General features: G+C 40.5%; 1 protein-coding gene across 1 annotated transcript in view; it reads left to right on the top strand.

The window, feature by feature from the left end:
• NKAIN3 (sodium/potassium transporting ATPase interacting 3) overlaps positions 1-18,918 on the top strand; it is a 256,013-nt gene that overhangs the window by 221,334 nt on the left and 15,761 nt on the right.

Below are 18,918 nucleotides of genomic sequence, written 5' to 3'. Positions count from 1 at the left end.
ATAGGTTAACGAGTGGCATTTATGGAGCGCCTGCTAATGTCTAAGGCACTTCTTGGCACCACTCCATTATGGGCTCATGTAATACCAAAGAAAATTTTAATTAAAAAAAATAAATAAATTATTAGATAAACAAATCATACCCAACCATCCCAGGGATTTGGTTATACCGCTGCAGATACTCTCTGGGTTGCAAAGTTGACTCTAAAAAAATGAGGATAAGTGTCTAGCTAGCCATTACAACTTCTTTCTAGAACACAACTCCAAAAGGGTCTGATGAGTGCTTGCTACCAAACAGGTACAGTGCATGGTGTATGAACTGGAATCCAGTTAACAATGATGATTTATTTAACCAACTGGAAGAAATATTAGACCTTGAGATTAAACTCATCAGGCAGTGAAAACACACAGACGTACCACATCATCTCTTTTGTGCTTGCTTGGGGCTTTGTTTTGTTTTGTTGTTTAATGCTAGATGAGCTGGAGAGTTTCTGACATTTCAAAAGTGCTGTTGTAATGACAATACTTTTGACTATGAGGTTAACTTCAAAAAGTACATTTTCAGGTGTTCCATTAGTAGTTCCACAATTTGACAAAGTTCATGTACAGAAAATCAGCAGCATGCTTCCAACTCACAGCTAAGAGAGCGGGACAGCCAAAGAACAACCGGTTGAGCAAGAACAATTTTAACTGGAATTGAAAACTAAAAAAAAATTATTAGAATTGGTGCTGAATAAATACTTCCCCAAAAATGATACACTGATTGCTAAATCCCAGCTGAATACCTTATAAAGTACTTTTGAGTAGGTACCAAAATGGTCCTCTTTCTTCTCCTCACTGAACTGATTAGAGGTTCTCAAATGATGCTAATGCTTCATCCCCGCCTTACTGTGTGAGGACAGGTAGATTAATCAATAATCTTCTTTTATCTAGTAGAATAAATATATAAAGGGCTTTTCCCTGAAGCTTGTGATTTTAAGCAAAACTTGGAGATGCAAAATGTCATGCAAAATAAAAGGCTCATCTAAATTGGCTAAAAGATTTTTGACCTTCTATCAGCCTTTTGTAGAGAAATAATGTCAGTGTATATGGATCAGATTGCTACTGGCAGATACCGTAGTTTTATTGATTTTACAGTCTTTAGCTTAAGTTTCTCTACAGAAACCTCTGAATCAGCTATTCTAATGCCCATCAAACCAACATTGAAGCACCTGCTAGCAGCCTATTCTATTAATGGTTTAATTGTACTGTTTGTTATTAGGGCCCTACATTAAGTTACCAAGAGACCTCTGTATAAAGTAGTTATGTTACCATCAATTCAAATAATACTTAGAGCCAAAAGGGTCTTGGGTGCTCAAAACAAAGGAAACATGCCCTAGACCAACCTGACATGATAATTGGCAGGGAGCAAGGTGACAGTAGAAAGCAATCACAAACCTTTTAGTCTGATAGTTCTCAAGTGAGGGTAATTTTATATTTTTTATTGAAAGAAGTAGGAATCAAAGTGCACTTTTAATTAAATTGTCCTAGAGTCTTCAGAAGGTAGCTGTGAGCAAAAAGAAATGTCTGAAACCAATTGCAGTGATCTCATAGGCTAGTACAATTTGTGCCAACACTTAGGTTTCGGGTGCAACAATGAACTGCCCTTACCAACCCACAGTCGAGAAGACGTGTCCTTTGAATTGTGTTTCCAAAATTTAAACATAAAATAAGAAAACAATACTGGTAGCCTTCCAATTTATCTAAGTATGCTTCTGGAAAGCTTCTTCTGAAAGGTAACTGCAAGTAGATAACGTAATGTCACAGTATTTTGGCAGACAATATATCATTTATCATTTCGATTTCTATTCTAACTAATGAAAATCTCTGCCTTATTCAAAATGCAAAGTTAAGCCTTTCTTGGACTGAAAGCTGTCAGCCAGCCTTAAAAATTAATAACTACCCGCTTCTCTCCTCTGCACTGCTTAAGTGGTTCTATGGGCGTAACATTTCAGCTGATGGACATTTCTGAAGGGTAATAAATGCTTGAGGAAACATTTATTTCCAGCCACCCATCTTCTTAGTTACCTTTCAGCCTCTTTAGCCATTTCCTATAAAGACTATGATTGCAGGTCAAAGACAATGAAATAAAAAGCTCACAAAAGCAAGAGTACTGCTAGGTAGGGTCAATACTTTTCATCATTCATTCTAATGAAAAAGCCTATTTATATCTGTTTCATTTTTTATTTCTTTTTTTTTTTCAAACATCTTTATTGAAGTATAATTGCCTTACAATAGTGTGTTAGCATCTGCTTTATAACAAAGTGAATCAGTTATACATATACAATATGTTCCCATTTCTCTTCCCTCTTGCATCTCCCTCCCTCCCACCCTCCCCATCCCACCCCTCTAGGTGGTCACAAAGCACCAAGCTGATCTCCCTGTGCTATGCGGCTGCTTCCCACTAGCTAGCTATTTTACATTTGGTAGTGTATATATGTCCATGACACTCTCTTACCCTGTCACATCTCACCCCACCCCCTCCCCATATCCTCAAGTCCATTCTCTAGTAGGTCTGTGTCTTTATTCCCGTCTTGCCACTAGGTTCTTCATGGCCTTTTTTTTTTTTTTCCCTTAGATTCCATATATATGTGTTAGCATACTGTATTTGTTTTTCTCTTTCTGACTTACTTCACTCTGTATGACAGACTCTAACTCCATCCACCTCATTACAAATACCTCCATTTCATTTCTTTTTATGGCTGAGTAATATTCCATTGTATACATGTGCCACATCTTCTTTATCCATTCATCTGTCGATGGACATTTAGGTTGCTTCCATGTCCTGGCTATTGTAAATAGAGCTGCAATGAACATTTTGGTACATGACTCTTTTTGACCTATGGTTTTCTCAGAGTATATGCCCAGTAGTGGGATTGCTGGGTCGTATGGTAGTTCTATTTGTAGTTTTTTAAGGAACCTCCATACTGTTCTCCATAGTGGCTGTATCAATTTACATTCCCACCAACAGTGCAAGAGTGTTCCCTTTCCTCCACACCCTCTCCAGCATTTATTGTTTCTAGATTTTTTGATGATGGCCATTCTGACCGGTGTGAGATGATATCTCATTGTAGTTTTGATTTGCATTTCTCTAATGATTAATGATGTTGAGCATTCTTTCATGTGTCTGTAGGCCATCTGTATATCTTCTTTGGAGAAATGTCTATTTAGATCTTCTGCCCATTTTTGGATTGGGTTGTTCGTTTTTTTGTTATTGAGCTGCATGAGCTGCTTGTAAATCTTGGAGATGAATCCTTTGTCAGTTGCTTCATTTGCAAATATTTTCTCCCATTCTGAGGGTTGTCTTTTGGTCTTGTTTATGGTTTCCTTTGCTGTGCAAAAGCTTTTAAGTTTCATTAGGTCCCATTTGTTTATTTGTGTTCTTATTTCCATTTCTCTGGGAGCTGGGTCAAAAAGAATCTTGCTGTGATGTATGTCATAGAGTGTTCTGCCTATGTTTTCCTCTAAGAGTTTGATAGTGTCTGCCCTTACACTTAGGTCTTTAATCCATTTTGAGTTTATTTTTGTGCATGGTGTCAGGGAGTGTTCTAATTTCATACTTTTACATGTTCCTGTCCAGTTTTCCCAGCACCACTTATTGAAGAGGCTGTCTTTTCTCCACTGTATATGCTTGCCTCCTTTATCAAAGATAAGTTGACCATATGTGTGTGGGTTTATCTCTGGGCTTTCTATCCTGTTCCATTGATCTATATTTCTGTTTTTGTGCCAATACCAAACTGTCTTGATTACTGAAGCTTTGTAATATAGTCTGAAGTCAGGGAGCCTGATTCCCCCAGCTCCATTTTTCGTTCTCAAGATTGCTTTGGCTATTTGGGGTCTTTTGTGTTTCCATACAAATTGTGAAATTTTTTGTTCTAGTTCTGTGAAAAATGCCAGTGGTAGTTTGATAGGGATTGCATTGAATCTGTAGATTGCTTTGGGTAGTAGAGACATTTTCACAATGTTGATTCTTCCAATCCAGGAACATGGTATATCTCTCCATCTATTTGTATCATCTTTAATTTCTTTCATCAGTGTCTTATAATTTTCTGCATACAGGTCTTTTGTCTCCTTAGGTAGGTTTATTCCTAGATATTTTATTCTTTTTGTTGCAATGGTAAATGGGAGTGTTTTCTTAATTTCACTTTCAGATTTTTCGTCATTAGTGTATAGAAATGCAAGAGATTTCTGTGCATTAATTTTGTATCCTGCTACTTTACCAAATTCATTGATTAGCTCTAGGAGTTTTCTGGTAGCATCTTTAGGATTCTCTATGTATAGTATCATGTCATCTGCAAATAGTGACAGCTTTACTTCTTCTTTTCCGGTTTGGATTCCTTTTATTTCTTTGTCTTCTCTGATTGCTGTGGCTAACACTTCCAAAACTATGTTGAATAATAGTGGTGAGAGTGGGCAACCTTGTCTTGTTCCTGATCTTAGTAGAAATGGTTTCAGTTTTTCACCATTGAGGACAATGTTGGCTGTGGGTTTGTCATATATGGCCTTTATTATGTTGAGGAAAGTTCCCTCTATGCCTACTTTCTGCAGGGCTTTTATCATAAATGGGTGTTAAATTTTGTCAAAAGCTTTCTCTGCATCTATTGAGATGATCATATGGTTTTTCTCCTTCAATTTGTTAATATGGTGTATCACATTGATTGATTTGCATATATTGAAGAATCCTTGCATTCCTGGGATAAACCCCACTTGATCATGGTGTATGATCCTTTTAATGTGCTGTTGGATTCTGTTTGCTGGTATTTTGTTGAGGATTTTTGCATCTATGTTCATCAGTGATATTGGCCTGTAGTTTTCTTTCTGTGTGACATCTTTGTCTGGTTTTGGTATCAGGGTGATGGTGGCCTCGTAGAATGAGTTTGGGAGTGTTCCTCCCTCTGCAATATTTTGGAAGAGTTTGAGAAGGATAGGTGTTAGCTCTTCTCTAAATGTTTGATAGAATTCGCCTGTGAAGCCATCTGGTCCTGGGCTTTTGTTTGTTGGAAGGTTTTTAATCACAGTTTCAATTTCAGTGCTTGTGATTGGTCTGTTCATATTTTCTATTTCTTCCTGGTTCAGTCTCGGCAGTTTGTGCATTTCTAAGAATCTGTCCATTTCTTCCAGGTTGTCCATTTTATTGGCATATAGTTGCTTGTAGTAATCTCTCATGATCTTTTGTATTTCTGCAGTGTCAGTGGTTACTTCTCCTTTTTCATTTCTATTTCTATTGATCTGAGTCTTCTCCCTTTTTCTCTTGATGAGTCTGGCTAATGGTTTATCAATTTTGTTTATCTTCTCAAAGAACCAGCTTTTAGTTTCATTGATTTTTGCTATTGTTTCCTTCATTTCTTTTTCATTTATTTCTGACCTGATCTTTATAATTTCTTTCCTTCTGCTGGCTTTGGGGTTTTTTTGTTCTTCTTTCTCTAATTGCTTTAGGTGCAAGGTTAGGTTGTTTATTCGAGATGTTGCCTGTTTCTTGAGGTAGGCTTGTATTGCTATAAACTTCCCTCTTAGCACTGCTTTTGCTGTGTCCCATAGGTTTTGGGTCGTCGTGTCTCCATTGTCATTTGTTTCTAGGTATTTTTTGATTTCCCCTTTGATTTCTTCAGTAATCACTTCGTTATTAAGTAGTGTATTGTGTAGCCTCCATGTGTTTGTATTTTTTACAGATCTTTTCCTGTGATTGATATCTAGTCTCATAGCGTTGTGGTCGGAAAAGATACTTGATACGATTTCAATTTTCTTAAATTTACCAAGGCTTGATTTGTGACCCAAGATATGATCTATCCTGGAGAATGTTCCATGAGCACTTGAGAAAAATGTGTATTCTGTTGTTTTTGGGTGGAATGTCCTATAAATATCAATTAAGTCCATATTGTTTAATGTATCATTTAAAGCTTGTGTTTCCTTATTTATTTTCATTTTGGATGATCTGTCCATTGGTGAAAGTGGGGTGTTAAAGTCCCCTACTATGATTGTGTTGCTGTCAATTTCCCCTTTTATGGCTGTTAGTATTTGCCTTATGTATTGAGGTGCTCCTATGTTGGGTGCATAAATATTTACAATTGTTATACCTTCCTCTTGGATCGATCCCTTGATCATTATATAGTGTCCTTCTTTGTCTCTTGTAATGGTCTTTATTTTAAAGTCTATTTTGTCTGATATGAGAATTGCTACTCCAGCTTTCTTTTGATTTCCATTTGCATGGAATATCTTTTTCCATCCCCTCACTTTCAGTCTGTATGTGTCCCTAGGTCTGAAGTGGGTCTCTTGTAGACAGCATATATATGGGTCTTGTTTTTGTATCCATTCAGCCAGCCTGTGTCTTTTGGTGGGAGCATTTAATCCATTTACATTCAAGGTAATTATCGATATGTATGTTCCTATTCCCATTTTCTTAAATGTATTGGGTTTGTTATTGTAGGTGTTTTCCTTCTCTTGTGTTTCTTGCCTAGAGAATTTCCTTTAGCATTTGTTGTAAAGCTGGTTTGGTGGTGCTGAACTCTCTCAGCTTTTGCTTGTCTGTAAAGGTTTTAATTTCTCCATCGAATCTGAATGAGATCCTTGCTGGGTAGAGTAATCTTGGTTGTAGGTTTTTCTCCTTCATGACTTTAAGTATATCCTGCCACTCCCTTCTGGCTTGCAGAGTTTCTGCTGAGAGATCAGATGTTAACCTTATGGGGATTCCCTTGTGTGTTATTTGTTTTTTTTCCCTTGCTGCCTTTAATATGTTTTCCTTATATTTAATTTTTGACAGTTTGATTAATATGTGTCTTGGCGTGTTCCTCCTTGGGTTTATCCTGTATGGGACTCTCTGTGCTTCCAGGACTTGATTAACTATTTCCTTTCCCATATTAGGGAAGTTTTCAACTATAATCTCTTCAAAAATTTTCTCAGTCCCTTTCTTTTTCTCTTCTTCTTCTGGTACCCCTATAATTCGAATGTTGGCACGTTTAATGTTGTCCCAGAGGTCCCTGAGACTGTCCTCAGTTCTTTTCATTCTTTTTTCTTTATCCTGCTCTGTAGTAGTTATTTCCACCATTTTATCTTCCAGGTCACTTATCCTTTCTTCTGCCTCAGTTATTCTACTATTGATCCCATCTAGAGTATTTTTAATTTCATTTATTGTGTTCTTCATCATTGCTTGGTTCCTCTTTAGTTCTTCTACATCCTTGTTAAATGTTTCTTGCATTTTGTCTATTCTATTTCCAAGATTTTGGATCATCCTTACTATCATTATTCTGAATTCTTTTTCAGGTAGACTACCTATTTCCTCTTCATTTGTTAAGTCCAGTGTGTTTTGAGCCTGCTCCTTCATCTGCTGTGTGTTTTTCTGTCGTCTCATTTTGCCTATCTTACTGTGTTTGGGGTCTCCTTTTCACAGGCTGCAGGTTCGTAGTTCCCGTTGTTTTTGGTATCTGTCCCCAGTGGCTAAGGTTGGTTCAGTGGGTTGTGTAGGCTTCCTGGTGGAGGGAACTAGTGCCTGAGTTCTGGTGGATGAGGCTAGATCTTGTCTTTCTGGTGGGCACGTCCACGTCTGGTGGTGTATTTTGGGGTGTCTGTGGCCTTATTTTGATTTTAGGCAGCCTCTCTGCTAATGGATGGGGTTGTGTTCCTGTCTAGCTAGTTGTTTGGCATAGGGTGTCCAGCACTGTAGCTTGCTGGTCGTTGAGTGAAGCTGGGTCTTGATGTTGAGATGGAGATCTCTGGGAGATTTTTGCCGTTTGGTATTACGTGGAGCTGGGAGGTCTCTTGTGGACCAGTGTTCTGAAGTTGGCTCTCCCACCTCAGAGGCACGGCCCTGATGCCTGGCTGGAGCACCAAGAGCCTTTCGTCCACACAGCTCAGAGTAAAAGGGAGAAAAAATAGAAAGAAAGAAAGAAAGAAAGAGGCTATAATATAGTGAAGTAAAATAAAGCTATTGTAAAGCAAAGCTATACAGACAAAATCTCACCCAGAAGCATATACATATACACTCACAAAAAAAAGGAAAAGGGGAAAAATTAATATCTCCTGCTCCCAAAGTCCACCTCCTGGATTTGGGATGATTCGTTGTCTATTCAGGTGTTCAACAGATGCAGGGTACATCAAGTTGATTGTGGAGATTTAATCCGCTGCTTCTGAGGCTGCTGGGAGAGATTTCCCCTTCTCTTCCCTGTTCGCACAGCTCCTGGGGTTCAGCTTTGGATTTGGACCCGCCTCTGCGTGTAGGTCGCCTGAGGGCGTCTGTTCCCCGCCCAGACAGGACGGGGTTAAAGGAGCAGCTGCTTCGGGGGCTCTGGCTCACCCAGGCCGCGGGGAGGGAGGGGTACAGAGGAGGCGGGGCGAGCCTGCGGCGGCCGAGGCCGGCGTGACGTTGCACCAGCTCGAGGCGCGCAGTGCGTTCTCCCGGGGATGTTGTCCCCGGATCCCGGGACCCTGGCAGTGGCGGGCTGCACAGGCTACCGGGAGGGGCGGTGTGGAGAGTGACCTGTGCTCACACACAGGCTTTTTGGAGGCGGCGGCAGCAGCCCCAGCGTCTCACGCCCGTCTCTGGGGTCCGCGCTGATCGCCGTGGCTTGCGCCCTTCTCTGGAGTTCGTTTAGGCGGCGCTCTGAATCCTCTCTCCTTGCGCGCAGCGAAACTAAGAGGCAAGAAAAAGTCTCTTGCCTCTTCGGCAGCTGCAGACCTTTTCCTGGTCTCCCTCCCGGCTAGCTGTGGTGCGCTAACCCCTTCAGGCTGTGTTCACACCGCCAGCCCCAGTCCTCTCCCTGCGATCCGACCGAAGCCCGAGCCTCAGCTCCCAGCCCCGCCCGCCCCGGCGGGGGAGCAGACAAGCCTCTCGGGCTGGTGAGTGCTGCTCGGCGCCGAGCCTCTGTGCGGGAACCTCTCCGCTTTGCCCTCCGCACCCCTGTGGCTGCGCTCTCCTCCGTGGCTCTGAAGCTTCCCCCCTCCGCCACCCGCAGTCTCCCCCCGCGAAGGGGCTCCTAGTGCGTGGAAACCTTTCCTCCTTCACGGCTCCCTCCCACTGGTGCAGGTGCCGTCCCTATTCTTTTGTCTCTGTTATTTCTTTTTTCTTTTGCTCTACCCAAGTACGGGGGGAGTTTCTTGCCTCTTTGGAGGTCGGACGTTTTCTGCCAGCGTTCAGTGGGTGTTCTGTAGGAGCAGTTCCACGTGTAGATATATTTCTACTGTATCTGTGGGAAGGAATGTGATCTCCGCGTCTTACTCTTCCGCCATCTTCTCCAATCTGTCCATTTTTTATTTCTTTTTTTAAAATCTATCAATCTCTGTGAACACTTTTGTGAGACCAGGATATTTGGAACCTGTAGTCGTAAAAACATATCAACATAGAGAATGGACTTGAGGACACGGGGAGGGGGAAGGGTAAGCTGGGACGAAGTGAGAGAGTGGCATGGACATATATACACTACCAAATGTAAAATAGATAGCTAGTGGGAAGCAGCCGCATAGCACAGGGAGATCAGCTCGGTGCTTTGTGTCCACCTAGAGGGGTGGGATAGGGAGGGTGGGAGGGAGACGCAAGAGGGAGGAGATATGGGGATATATGTTTAGCTGATTCACTTTGTTATACAGCAGAAACTAACACATCACTGTAAAGCAATTATACTCCAATAAAGATGTTAAAAAAAAATTAAAAATAACCATAAAAAAAAAGTCAACATCTTGTGTGTGAACCATCTACTGCTGAAATGAACTTGTGGGCTTGTTAGTGCCTTGTCAGATTTACTAAAAAGAACGTTTTTAATTCAAGGAAGTGTGGAGGGGAGGCAAAAAATGCTGAAAAATGTATTAATTTGTATAAATATTGCCAGGCTTTTTCAGAGGAGCTCTTGCTAGCACTACCTCTTCTGCTATGAGGTTGCACGCTGCGAATGGGACGTCTGTCGGGCTCACAAGGCCAGCCTGGGCTGTCTATGTTGATTGGCAGGAGAAATGTACATCGAAAATCCTAAGCATTAGTTTTTGAAAAGAAAATGAACTCCCCAGATGTGGGTTCAGCATTTTACATGGAAAATCTCAAAATAGCTCTTTATACAACCATCTGACCCCTGGAGGCCCAGCTTCAAGACGGAAGAAAGAGCCCAGAGTCAGCAACAGAGACATCAATGGTTTCATGAATGGGGGATCTTACACATCTGAAGCAGAAAGGGACCTGGAGCGACACCCCACTGTCAGGTTGGCTCATTGGTTACCAGGGAAAACAGCAGAAAAGCACGCCCCTCACTGCCCCTTTGATAAACTAACATAGTGGAGACATTTTGATATAAAGATTAGAACAATTACTAACAGGGGTCCGGGGCAAGTACACAGGCATTTACTGATTAGGCTGTATGATTAAGAGGGAAGGTCAGTCGTGTGGGTAGGGTGTAGGTGAAGCAGGGGCTGGTCCAGCAGGGGATGTACAGAGAGCCAGAGAACAGCCATCTTGGGTGGCCTGACCATACAAGGGTGGAGGGACAGGAGAAATGTGTGAGAGTCAAGGATGGAGAAATACATGAGACCCAGGTAAGGATGATCCCGTGGTCACAGTCAGTATTTCAAAGGAGTCGTCATACTGGTCCAATAAGCCAAAGAATCTACTGGTTCTCAGAGAGTATAAATTTCTTTTGGTAACAATCTGGTGAGTTGCAGCTATCCTCACCACAGCTTAGATTTAGAGCCTGAAGCATGTCCCCATAACTCTGCCAAATAGCTACAAAATTACTGCCTAACCTTTCTACTAGAATACAAAATCTCTGCGGTCAGAATCTTTATGTTCTCAGATATAACTCTAGAGCCTAGAAAATGCCTTGCACGTAGCATCTAATAAAAAAAGTGATTGTTGAAGGAACTCCCTGGCGGTCCAGTGGTTAGGACTCAGTGCCCTCACTGCCAGGGGCCCAGATCCCCGGTTGGGGAACTAAGATCCTGCAATCCTGCAAGCCATGCCTCGTGGCCAAAAATAAAATAATAAAAATATTTTTTAAATGATTGTTGAGTTTATTTTATTAAGTAAATTCTCTTGGCCCAGCAACTCATTTTTCAAAATGGATTTCAAAACTACAAGGTTCTCAAATTTGATGAAGTGTTAGGATTATGTTCAGAATTTAGTGAGATGCTCGGTACATTTACAATTTTTTTCTTCCAGTTTCATTGAGATATAATTGACATACAGTACTGTATAAGTTTAAGGTGTACAGCATAATGATTTGACTTACATACATCATGATTACCACAAAAAGTTTAGTGACCATCCATCATCGCATGTAGAAACAAAATAAAAGAAAAAAATAGTTTTCCTTGTGATGAGAACTCTTAGAATTTATTCTCTTAACTTTCGTATAAAACATACGGCAGTGTTAATTATATTAATCATGTTGTTATTACACCCTTAGTATTTATTATATTTATCTTATAACTAGAAGTTTGTACCTTTTGACCACCTTCATCCAACTTACAAATATTTATGTTTAACAAATGGAGGTCCTGCATCTCTTTAGCATAATCAAATGGATTTTTAGTAATTTTGAAGGTCAAGATATAGGGAGATGGGGACTTCCCTGGCAGTCCAGTGGTTAGGACTTCGCCTTCCAATGCAGGGGGTGTGGGTTAGATCCCTGATCGGGGAGCTAGGATCCCACATGCCTCGGGGCCAAAAAGCCAAAGTGTAAAACAGATGCACTATTGTAACAAATTCAATAAAGACTTTAAAAATGGTCCACATCAAAAAATCTTTAAAAAGAAAAAAAGATATAGGGAGATGGAGTAAACCTCCACTATACCACATTAGAGCAAGAGCTTGAGTTTATGGACTCCTGGACATCAGGGAGGCAACAGAGACTTGGAAGATAGATGCACCATAGAGTGAACTCAAATGCAAACTACGGCCAAGGGGACAGACGTACGGTCAAAAAGCTGGGACCAACAGGGTGGAGACCTAAGCCAGCCCCACACATGGGAAGGTCAGGCCGCACAGAATAGAGTTCTAACTACAGTGCTCTGGTTCAGAGAGGATTCCAGTCCTGGGCAGGTTAACAAGACAGTCTGTCTCCGTAATGGATGTGTTAATTAACTCCATGGTGGGCATCCTTTCTTTTTCCGGCACACAGCTGGGCTGCATCTCCCAGGCTCCCTGCAGTTAGGTGTCCCGTGACATTGAGTTCCAGATCATGGAATGTGAGCCGAAGGGACACGCCCACTTCCAGGCCTAACACCCACGTCACTTCCACATGTGGGCCTCCACGCTCTTCCCGTTTCTGCCTGTTGGATACAGACCAGCGTAGACGCTTCGGAAGCCACGTGTTTAAAACGATGGCGCCATAGTGTTGAATAAATGTTGAAATAAATATTGAAATTTATTTCTCCAACAAATAAGCATCTCAAGCAATTTGAGTTTGCTGTATGTTAAGGGATTTTCAGCTGGGAAGCAGGACCTCAATTCCAAGGGGATTCTCACTTTCCACTGATGGATTTTCAGAGCTTTTTGAAATAGTTGGTGGAATAAGAGGAGATCTCATTCCATACCCTTCAAATGTGATTAATTCAGCAGCCCACAGCATCAGGACCCAGATGACGTTAGATTTGAGTAGACACAAGACTTTATGCCGATTAGGAGTCTCTTTCTGCTTGGTTTTATACTCACTAACCCTTTAAAACATTTTAATGTCTTCCCACATGACTCAGATGCTTTGTTGACATTACACTGACTTCTTTCAACCATAGCTCCTGATGGAATTCTGTGTTCTTTCTATATTCCAGGTAGGTTGCCAATTCTTGTAGATACTTAAATGCTTGATTGGATTCAGCATTTCTCCCAAATCTCTTCTTGTCTGAGGTCATTGACCTGTCCGGATCCAAAAGTATAGTCCAGTTCCAGCATATTATTGATTAATTTTAGGGCTTTAAACAAGCTTAAATAGCTAAATAGCTAATCCTGTATTGATTTGATTCATTCATTCAAGAAACAGTTATTGAAAGACTTCTGTGTATTAGACCCACAAGAATACAGAAATGAATAAGACTTGGTCCCTTTCCCAGGAGACCTTACATTCTAATAAGTGAGCAAGGCATGTAAATCATTATGGAAGAGTAAAGTGCAGATAATGGCCTGTATAAAGTGAATCAGAAGCACAAAAAAAATAAGCAGAGGCTAACTGTGTGTCAGGGCACCAGGCATGGCTTCTCAGAGCATGAGCACATGGTCTTATATGAAGAATATTACATCATGAGGAAGGGAACAAAGGAAATGCATTTTAAATACTGGCAAAAGTATGTCAAAAAAGCTTGGGAAAACCATGGGATACTCAGGAAGTGATGAGTAGTGGGGTATGTTCAGTTCACTAAGTGAACAGCAGGGTCAGTCTTTGAGGGACCTTGGATTCTGTCTTAACACCAGTGAGTCCCAACCTATTTTATATCTTGGCACTTATAGAGAAAGATAACATTTATAAGGCACTCTGTGATAAATAAATTACTTTTTCCGAGCAATAAATGACCACCCCAAAGGGCTAGCTACCCCAAATCTTGCTCAGCAAGTGTGTATGTGCACACTCACACCCTACTCAGGTCTCTCCAGCTGGGATACTCTGCTAGATGACATGCAGTCAATGAATGGATTTAATCTGGGGAAGAATATGATCAGATTCAATTTTCTTTGAACAGTAATTCATAGAAAGAGAAAAGAATTTATAAAACAATCTCAGAAGAAATGGCATTTTTGCGATGGAGTCTGTCCTAGAAATGGGAAAAACAAAAGTAATAATAGAGGCTATTTTAAAAAAAGAAAAAAGAATATTCAAAGGGGAAATGTTCAAAATTGTAGAAGCAGACAGTAAAAGTGAATTATAGAGAGACTTCAAAGTCAACAAGTATTTGTCACTTGATTTATCGGGCAAAGTAGAACATTAGCCAGATTTAAATGAGAATGATAAAAATATATTGGGAAAAAATTGGATAACTGAGAAAAAAATGTATTACATAAGGGAAAAATTATATCTGTTTAGACAGATTCTTAGAACAGTTTTTAGCCCTTACCTTTTTAAGCAATATTTTTCCTCTCAGCCATTCCATTCTGCTTTATTGACCCCAAAGAGATTTTAGAAATTCATTATGCCATTATTTAAATATTATCTACTCTTAGAAAATTTTAAAGTGGGAAGAAACTGTCAGCACTGATTATGGGAACATCTGCTTCCAGAGATCTGGACCCATGAGAGAAACAAAAGCTGGAAATGCAGCCAAATAAAAATGAAAAGGGAGCTCCAAAAATAGAAAAGGGAGGTGTTTTCAGAATTTTTTAAAATCTTGTTTTCTCTAGAATAAAATGTTCCTCTGAATGAGCCCAGCAGTAGTGACACAAAGCCACCAGTGATTCTGAGCAGATAGTAATTGAAAAATTACAAAAACTTTGAAAGAGACTTCAGGAAAGCCAAATTGTAGTTGATAAGCAGCCGTTCCACCCAATTACTGATGCAGATTAACCAAAGGGTTAAGAGTATGTCTACAACAGGAAAATAGCACAATTTGTGTCGCTTTAAAAAAGCTGAGTAACTTTAAAGGGAATAGAAAATACACTGTTAAAGATGAAAATGCAAATAAGAAAGAAAGAAAAAAAAAGAGAACCTAGCTCCTTTCTTTCTGAATATGAGAAAATCAAAACTAAAAAGTGTATGTGTGTATTGAGGAAGTAGGATGGTGGGAGCTGGTATGTCAGAGGCATCTTTATAAAGGTGATACAACTCTAGCAACTAAGAGTGAGGAAAGAAGCCACGGTGGCAGATGCTTTCTTATCAAAGGACCCTGTAGGGACACTATAACCAGGTTCCCCCTTGCAAGAGTCAAAGACAAAATACTAGAGATGGTCCATGGGATCCTTACAGAATAACTAGAATAAGTGCATCCCTGCATCTAAAGGAATAACACTGAAAGCATTAGGAAAAAGTCACTCTGTGCACTTTTCATAAAAGGGATATATTACCTACAAAGAATCCCACGGAGTGACTTGAAATTCCACGGAAAAAAGAGAGAGATCTTCCCTCAGTATTTGTGCTACTGTGGGGGGAAAGGACTAGAGAATAAAAACAATGCCAGTTAAAAGCTAAAAAAAATGGTGATCAAGAGTGTCACGTGTGCAGACTTCCCTGGTGGCATAGTCGTTAAGAATCTGCCTGCCAATGCAGGGGACACGGGTTCAAGCCCTGGTCCAGGAAGATCCCACATGCCGCGGAGCAACTAAGCCCATGCGCCCACAACTACTGAGCCTGCAACCTAGAGCCTGCGAGCCACAACTACTGAGCCCCCGAGCCACAACTACTGAAGCCCACGTGCCTAGAGCCCGTGCTCCACAAGAGAAGCCACTGCAGTGAGAAGCCCGCGAACCACAATGAAGAGTAGCCCCCGCTCGCCGCAACTAGAGAAAGCCCACGCAGCAAAAAAGACCCAATGCAGCCAAAAAAAAAAAAGGTGTCCCATGTGCACTCAGGCGGGTCATGGGTGCACTGGGCGGGTCACATGGGCTGGACACGTGCTCAGGGAGTGCCCAGCACCAGCCCTGGACAGAGGGAGAGCCACAATCCCACGTGACCCTGAACTCTGAAAATCCTGCCTCCCTTGAGCTTTACTTTCTTCCTTGCCATGTCCTTATACGGGGAAGCTTAATTTTTCAGAATAAAAAACACTCAGAGATGGTGAAACCTCAGCCTTCAAAACGTGATGGACTAATCAATCCTCCCTCCTCCAGACTAGCTACTCTTTCCAAATATGAGAAAATCAGACTAGACGCAAGCTCAATACAAGTTCCCCAAGGACAGATGCTCTTCTGGGGAAGGGGGGAATAGAATGCTGGAATTCTCACAAACCATTGTTATCCTAAGCTAAACAAAGGTTTTGAAATATTGGGAATCAGTAGTTGATGGGAATGTGTCATCGGAATAAGATAAATGTGTGAATAAGTCAATAGCAGCCTGCGGTCTGCTGCACGCGCTCCGCGGCTTTTATCTCCCCTGGGGCGTCCACACCCTGGCAGGCAGCCATTGTCTTCATTGTACAGAGGAGTACACCGAGAGTTTTCCCAGCTCACAGCCTGCAAGAAGTGGAACTAATGTTTGATCCAGATATTTCAGGGACCAAAATCCGTATGCTTTCAAACCCCCAGCTGTGCCAACAAGGATAACAACGAAATTCTTCATAAATAGGTAAAGAAAGATACATTGGGCACTCACTAGATTAAAACTAAAGCATTCATATTTAAATATGGAGTAAGAATATAAATTACTTGCACGATGTAAGAAAAATAACGGGCTAGCCCAGTAAAATTTAATTGGATGTGGGGAGGCGTATGTAACACACCCAGCGGTCTTGCTCCAAGTCAAGTGTCGTGTTAGCAGGTACTCAATATGTGAAGATTATCATTAGAATAACAAAATTTTAGGATGCGATTCAAATACTACACAACTGTGAAAACAATGCCCCCCCCCAAAAACTGTTGACCTTTAATAGCTGTTCTGTATGGCTATACGATGAAATTCTAATGAATAATCTGCCATGATTAAAGTCTGGTTCAATAAAATGTAACAGAATATGATTTGGCAAATGTTGTGGGTATGATCTTTAAGAAGCAAAAATGCACCTTCCCTTATTTTCCCAAAACGAGATTTAGCATTTCTTCTCACGGTGGTCACTTCCAGGAAACCTCAGCCACTTCACTGATTTCTCAGCCGCGTCAGGTGTCGTTGCAGGGAAGGCTGTCCTCCTCCCAGGACTGATTCTGAGGTGAAGGTGGATGTGCTGATGCCGGCTGTCAGGGGCGGGGCTGGGCAGCCCTGTCTTTTCCCATCTTTCCTGCCGGCATCCACTGAGCTGTGCAAGGGTCCTGTCGCGGTCTCAGTTGTCAAACATGTCTTGATCTTGGCTCTGCTCACTCCGTGGACAAGTCCAGAGGGGCCTGGGCCCTAGACCACCTTCCTGAGCATGATAACTGTTGCTTCACGTCGGTCTTCCACGTCTCACACTAATGTCTCGTGTAGCCAACCCTGACTCAGACCCATAGACAGAGGGGAAGTCAGGAAACAACGCAATTCCAGCTTAGATACGTTGACCCATTACCAAATCACTACAGTATTTAATAATAAAACTGAGGCATTACTCTTGAACGTATCCCACGTAATCTCGATGTCATAGCAATTTAATATCCTTAATTATCCATTTTAAAAGTACCTAAACAAGCATTAATTAATAGTTGAAATTTTAAATTGTTCCATTTTCTTTTGAACTTGTACTTCCGTTCCTCTTCACCCATAAACTTCTGTCCTAATGTAATATCTTTGTTTCTAAAAGGTTTTTTTTTAGTGTACCCTTACATTTCTGCAATGAAAAATTGTTTATAGATTGAAATTTCATTCTCAATGTTGCCTTTTAGTGTACAAAAATTCTTAGTTTGTGTAGTCCAGTTATCAATCTTAAATCTTAATTAGGAAATTTCACAGTTTGTTCTTCAAGATTATTAACTAATCTTCAGTCTTTGCCTTTTTACATACATTTTAGAATCAGCATTTTGATTAAACTGCTGAAATTTTTTTACTGAGATTGCTTTGAATCCATAGATTAACTGATCCACAAATTAACTGGTATCTTTACAATATTGAGTTTCACAATCCATGAATGTTTTATATTCTTCCATTTGTTTAAGACATCTTTAATTTCCATCAAGATATTTGGTTGTATTCAGTGCAGAGAACTTGCAAATTTTTTAGATTTATTCCTATGAATAAAAATTTAATATTTTCCTGTGACCAGATTTTAAGTGTTAAAGTTCTTCTTTAGATGCAATTGCAATAATTGCAATTATTGTCTACCAACGTGATTGAGCAAACATAAATGTATTGCAGATATTGATGAACAAGTCTTAAACATAAAATGAAATATTTATTGGAAGGGTACCTCTTAATAAAATGGGCAGAGTGGTTTTATTTCAATTAGTTTTGCTGGAATGCAATAGGCTACCACAGGTACTTTCACAGAAAAAAAAAATGAGAATGGGAGGAACTTGATTACAGCAATGTCACTCAATTGTTTTAATGCCTTCTTTCCCCAAATAGTTTTGAGGGCTTATCTTGTACCAGGCACTGTTCTAGGTGCTGGGGATATAGAAATGAACAAAATCAGACAAAAATTCTTGTCTCATAAAACTTAAATTGTGGTGAAGGGGTCAGACGTCAAATAAGATTTTTTTTAAAGTAAAATGTATAATACAGCATGGTAAAGAGTGATAAATACAAAAGAGAAAAAATAAAGGAGGAAAAGAGATAGGACAAATGGGAAGGAATGAAATTATACATAAAGTAGCTGAAATATATGTCAAAAAGTACAATACATACTGATCCATTATCAAAAATTATTTTTAAAGTACTACAACTGATAAATAGGTTATGTTCTCCTTCAATTATTTTGGAAGCAAAAATTGGAAACTACATACCTTGTCATTAGTAGCCATTACTTTGTCACCCATCACAAGAAATTAAAACTGTCATTTTGTTTAGTGCACTAGGGGCTTTTACTTCTGAGTAGTGCACAAGGATAAGTGCCTATTCAGATGGTTGAGATGAATGCCTTTCAGTAAAGTGGAAAGAAGACAATTGTGGAAGAGGATGAGAGAACCCAGGACCAGAATAGCCACAGGTACCTTCTCAGGACACATAAATTTTGGAATAAGGCTCTTGGAATTGACCACCTTAAATTACACTTGCCCACACACCATTTGGGACGTCCTTACATCCGCCCAGGATGAGGAGGGGCTTGGACTCCCAGACAGACCGAGGGTTGCTTCCAGATGCTCCAGACTCTCCCAGTGACGGCTCTCAGTGTTTTCCAGGCCAAACTGCCATCAGGTCATTGAGCTATATC

This window comes from Balaenoptera acutorostrata, chromosome 17 (assembly GCF_949987535.1).
Source record: "Balaenoptera acutorostrata chromosome 17, mBalAcu1.1, whole genome shotgun sequence".
Classification (NCBI taxonomy): Eukaryota; Metazoa; Chordata; class Mammalia; order Artiodactyla; family Balaenopteridae; genus Balaenoptera; species Balaenoptera acutorostrata.
Note: the sequence above shows the minus strand (reverse complement) of the source record. Positions and strands in the feature narration are given on the sequence as shown.